Raw genomic sequence first — 6191 nt, 5'->3', positions numbered from 1 at the left:
TAGCCCATATCAAAAATATGATTAAAGTCCAATAAGCATGCTGGACCGTGCGGTTACTAGTTATAACCGTTCGGCCCAAATAGCGTATCGTACATCATCCCCCCCAAGTCCAAATGAAGCGTTGAATTTTGACCAACGGACGAATGCAGGACTTTTGTTGGGTGAGGGATTTTTGGACGACCGGTTTATTTCAGCGAGCTATCTCAACTGACCGACCACTTATGAGAAACCCTAAATAACGAGTACACCAAACGCCGTAGAAGTATTTTAAATTGCCATCACAACGCAGCGTTTTGGAGGCGCGTCGATTGAGTTTCAGGCCATCATTGATTTTTTCCCGCTCTGGGAGTAGTTGAAGAGTTTCACTCGCTTTACCGTTAGATCATGTTGATCTGACGGTCAAGGATTTTACTGACAGTTGTAGCTCGTTACAGGGTAATTAAGGTAGTGTATTGGTAACCGCCATTTTCATTTCCTTTGTCCTCCAAATCTTAGAACACTCTCGCCGTTGCAGAATATCGCTCTCCTTTCTTCCTAGTAGCTTCAATCGTTCAGGTAACTATGAGTTTCGCCTTTGATCTTGGTTTACCATCATCCGTAGCAGAAGAAAAGGGGCAAGAGGTAGCACCCAGTTCATTTGATAGGCCTTCCTCCTCCGATCAAGTAGGTACCTCCACCCCTGTCTACGGTAAAAGGGCTTTTATTCAGGGCGGTGTCGTAGTCGACGACTGTATCGAAAAGCATACTGACATTATTAACTATGACTGGGCATCACGAGATGTTGATGACATCTCTAGCTCTTTCGTGAATAAAGCAGCCCTAGAATTTTGGATAGAAAATAGTTGTGTCCTTAGGAATTTAAGTTACGGACGTTCTATCAGATTAACTACTTGTAGGGAAGACGAGAAAGTCTTCCATCATAGACATGGTTGTGAAAAACATTTCTTTTATATGTATACTTGTCTGTTTGTCGATATGTACGTTAGACTTCCGTTCTCCGATTTCCATATGAATGTGCTAAGTTACCTATATGTTGCCCCCACACAACTTCACCCCAACAGCTGGGGTTATATTCAGTCATTCTGTGTAGTTTGCAAATTTTTAGACATAAAACCAACTGCTCCCATGTTTTTATATTTCTTCAGAACCTGCCCGGTTCCTAAAAGGGGTTGGGTTTCACTTATTTCCGACCCCAAAAATACCTTGTTTAAACTGTATGCAGATTCGTATAAAGATTTTAAAAAACACTTTTTTAGAGTAGTCATCACCGACCTAGGCGGCCCGTTCTTCCTTAATGAGGACGATAGCGAGAGATTTCCCTTGTATTGGACTCAAAACCCTTACACCATTACTTCTTGGGATAAGAATTCACTGTCGGATTATGAATTAAAGGCTATCAGTGTGCTGGAAGGGCTATCTCTTCGCCCTTTCTCTTCGAAGCAGCTAGTGAATTGCTTGGCGCATGACGACCTAAATTCGAGGGTCTCTGATATGTCTCTATATTAACATATATTAATTTCTTGATGATCTTGCTTACTGAAATTTCCTTCGTCTCAGATATCATGGGGAAGAAAAGGATCAGTATTGAATGGTTCAACTGTTCCAAGAGTTTGATACAAGGTCGAGGCTCCAATGTGCCGACTCCTACACCTCCTCCACAAGCCTCGCCGGTCGTTATCCTGGAAGGTGAAGAAGAGATACCTCTGAAAAGGAAAAGGAAGGTGGTTCCTCCTAAGGAGATACCGTCTGGAAAAAGAACAAGGAACACCCCAAAGGAAACAGATGCTGATGACGCTGGACATCTCGAGGCCGACCGCGACCTCCCGAATGATGTATGGGACGCTGGTTTTGACCTGGGGTACAAGATAGATCCCAAGCTGGATTCGGCCGAACTGAAGGTGCTGAAGAATACCCCCCGCCAACAACTTCGCCAACATATTCTGGAGTTTTGTGCTCGCGCCACTGCTTCCACTCTAGAGTTGATCCATACGGAAGATCAAGATAAATCGGAGGTTGAAAGCTTGCAGAAACAATTGATGGACCTTACCCTCATTCATTCCGAGTGTGGTCCTAAACTTGAGGCGGCTGGGGAGACAATTAACGAAGGTCGTATCATACTTGAAAACATGAAGGAATCTTTTCAGGCGACGAAGAAGGAAATGGATCGCCAAACTGCTGACCTTGCTGCCGTCAGGAAGGCTTTGAATGAGGTTACCATTGAAAGGAATTTGCTAAACAGTTCCTTAATAGCAGCCAAAGCTCGAGAAGAGGAGATGGAGGCTCGAACAAGGGAGATGGCTGAGGCCATTGTTCTGGAACACACTCGTGGTTTTAAAAAGGCAATTCGACAAGCCACCTTCCTGCTTTACCGTCCCCTAACCGATCTTCCTCTGGATGTGGATAAGGATATCCTTCACGGAAAGATAGTTCCCTCACAGAACGTTCCTGCTGGAACGTATTCAGATGATGAAGAAGAAGAAGAAGCTGTTGCTGACGTGAAGACTGCTGTCCCAGCGGGAGAGACCAGCAACATAACAATTGACGCTAGTGAAGTACCCATCCCCGAGAAAGCAATTGTCGAGGAAGTGAACGCGCCGAAGATTTAAATTTATCACCAAATATTTGACATTCTGTTGATGACCTCAAAACTTGTTTGCTGTTTTGACTTTGTTATAACTACGAATATTTATGCATTTCCTTTGATGTTTGTATTATGCAATCGCTTAGATATGAAGGCTTTCGATCCTTTACTATGATATTGCACGCGAAGGCTTTCGGCCCACAACTAACTTTTTGGTTTACCCCATCAAAGGTGTTACTTTTCACTATTTTGGCGTAACGAAGAAGGTATGCTTTGAATGATAGTTTTCTCTAAATTAACTTAGTGTAAATTCAAGTAAACTTACTTGGNTACGAAGAGACATCCGAACTCGGTGTCCTGCATTGCTTTATGCGTATTGACCGTTCGGCTCTTAGTGATTCAGACATTTAGTCTGGGCGGACGTTTAGTCCGTGAGGCAAGTGCTGCCGTAAGTGATGTAGTCATTTATGCTGGACGGACGTTTAGTCCGGGAGGCAGGAGCTGCCTTGAGTAATTCAGACATTTAGTCTGGGCGGATATTTAGTCCGGGAGGCAAGTGCTGCCTTGAGTAATTCAGACATTTAGTCTGGGCGGACATTTAGTCCGGGAGGCAAGTGCTGCCTTGAGTAATTCAGACATTTAGTCTGGGCGGACATTTAGTCCGGGAGGCAAGTGCTGCCTTGACTAATTCAGACATTTAGTCTGGGTGGACGTTTAGTCCGGGANAAGTGCTGCCTTGACTAATTCAGACATTTAGTCTGGGTGGACGTTTAGTCCGGGAGGCAAGTGCTGCCTTGACTAATTCAGACATTTAGTCTGGGCGGACGTTTAGTCCGGGAGGCAAGTGCTGCCTTGAGTAATTCAGACATTTAGTCTAGGCGGACGTTTTGTCCGGGAGGCAAGTGCTGCCTTGAGTAATTCAGACATTTAGTCTGGGCTTTGTGATTTGGTGAATGATAAACTGGATAATTGCATTGATGAATCATTAACAAATGTTTGTAAAACAGTAAAGCTAAAAAACTGTAAATCTGAAATTCTAGCTATAGTAGAACTTTAAATGTGTAGCGTTCCATGTATTTGGAATGGCCTTTCCGTTCAAATGTTCCAAGCGGTATGCACCGTTCTTCAAATCTTCGGTGATGCGAAAGGGTCCTTCCCAGTTGTCTGATAGTTTGCCGGCGGTTTTTTCTTTACGAGCTTCACCTCTCTTTCTCCAAACAAGGTCACCGGTGGTAAAATTTCGTGGTTTGACCTTCGTGTTGAATCGCCGAATGAGCATACGTTTCTGGGCTGTATTCCGTATCATAGCTACTTCTCGTCTTTCAGGTAGAGTGTGAAGATTAACTCTTAGTAGATTTTCATTAACGCTCAAATCTTGCATCTGTCGGCGTATAGTGGGCTCACCTACTTCGACGGGAAGCATTGCATCTGTCCCATAAGTGAGGTTAAAGGGGGTTTCCCCTGTCGAGCCGTGCGGAGTGCACCTGTACGCCCACAGTACCTCGGGTAATTCTTCGACCCAGAGTCCTTTTGCGCGCCCTAATCTCTTTTTCAACTAGGAAATGATGGCTTTGTTGGCTGACTCAGCCTGCTCGTTCGTTTGCGGATGCTCCACTGAGCTTGTGACATGTTTAATGCCCAGTCCTTTGAGGAAATCTTCCAATTTGCGTTCGACAAACTGTCGTCCGTTATCAGTTATGATTTTCTGCGGAAGTCCAAACCTGCAAATCAGGCGCCAAGTAAAACTTTGTACCTTTTGAGCACTTATTACTGCGAGAGCTTCTGCCTCAATCCATTTAATGAAGTAATCAACCGCCACTAACAAATATTTGCATTGCGCCTTCCCGAGTGGTAGGGGTCCGGCAATATCCATTCCCCATTGCGCGAAGGGCCATGGAGAGATGATCTCATGTAACTTCGAAGGCAGAATTCGTAAGTTATGTCCATGAGATTGACATGAGATGCATTTCTGTACGAAAGTTGCACAATCTTGTTCCATAGAGGGCCAGTAGAATCCGGCTCGAAGAGCTTTAGCTTTCATCATCCTTTTTCCTGAATGTGAACCGCAAATCCCCTGATGTAATTCTTGCATAACGTATTTTGCCTCCTCCTTTGATAAGCATTTGAGTAATGGGGTAGTGTAACCGCGTCGGTAGAGGTCGTCTCCCACTAGCATGTAACGGGCGATTCGCTTAGAATCGAGTATGCTGAGGCGTCCTCCCTGCTCTTGATGAATCATGAGTTGTATTATGTCCTGCCGCTAGTCAGTTCGTGGCGTAGTTACGTTAGTGGCATATGCTTCCAACAAAGGCTTGTGCAGCGTGGTTTTAATCACTGAAGATAGTTGGGATTTGTCTCGAGAATGAGTCAACCTTGACAACAGATCCGCCCGGGAATTATGTGATCTGGGAATGTGGGTCATAGAGAAACTGGCGAATGATTTGATCAAATCATTGACCCTGTGATAATATCGCAGCAAATGGTCATCTTTAACCTGAAAAGTACCATTAAGTTGGCCAACAACCAACTGAGAGTCCATTTTGCACTCCAGATGATTGACTTCCAGCTCTTTGGCCAATAACAAGCCACTAACGAGAGCCTCATANTCCGCCTGATTNTTGCTGAGCTGAAAGTTGAAGCGNATTNCTTGTTCGACTAGAAGATTGCCTGGTCCTTCTAAGACTACGCCGGCGCCGCCTCCGCTTTTGTCAGAGGACCCATCTACATTGAGATGCCAAATGTTGGGTTCTTCCGGACGGTGTGATTCTACTATGAAGTCGGCTAAGTGCTGACCCTTGACAGAACCTAAAGGCTCGTATTGCAGTCCAAATTCAGATAGCTCGATTGCCCATGCTACAATTCTGCCGGCTAAGTCAGGTTTGCGAAGAATTTTGGCGATCGGATGATTCGTCCGGACGACCACCTGATGACTGTGGAAATACGGTCGGAGACGTCGTGCCGCTGTGAGCAAGGCGAGCGTCACTTGCTCTACGTGAGAATACCTTTCTTCTGGTCCCTGTAGGGTTCGGCTGATAAAATATATCAACTTAAAATCAGGGTGTTCCTGGATGAGGGCTGCACTTATCGAGTGACTGGATGCAGCCAGATAGAGTTGTAGATCGAACCCCTCGGTCGGACGAGCCATGATGGGAGGACTGGTTAAGATACTTTTCACTTTGGAAAAGGCCTCTTCGCAATCATTGTCCCAATGTCGAGGCACGTCCTTTTTCATATTTTTTAAGATAGGCTTGATGTGATCAGAGAGCCTGGGTATGAATCGTGATAGAGCCGTAAGACGTCCGACCAAGCACTGGACATCTTTTAATTTAGTGGGGCTTTGCATCTCCAATATTGCTCTACACTTATCTGGATTTGCCTCTATTCCTCGGTGGGTCAACATAAAACCCAGGAATTTTCCGGCGGACACCCCGAATGTACATTTATTAGGATTTAGGCGCATGTTGTAATACCAGAGTTGTTGAAAGACTTCCTCTAAATCCCTAAGATGTTGTTGATGTGTGTGGCTTCGTATCACCATGTCGTCGACATATACTTCCATGCAACGACCTATCTGATCATGGAAGACCTTGTCCATTAGACGTTGATAAGT

The sequence above is a fragment of the Vigna radiata genome, chromosome 1, assembly GCF_000741045.1.
Source record: "Vigna radiata var. radiata cultivar VC1973A chromosome 1, Vradiata_ver6, whole genome shotgun sequence".
NCBI classification, from domain to species: Eukaryota; Viridiplantae; Streptophyta; class Magnoliopsida; order Fabales; family Fabaceae; genus Vigna; species Vigna radiata.
Note: the sequence above shows the minus strand (reverse complement) of the source record.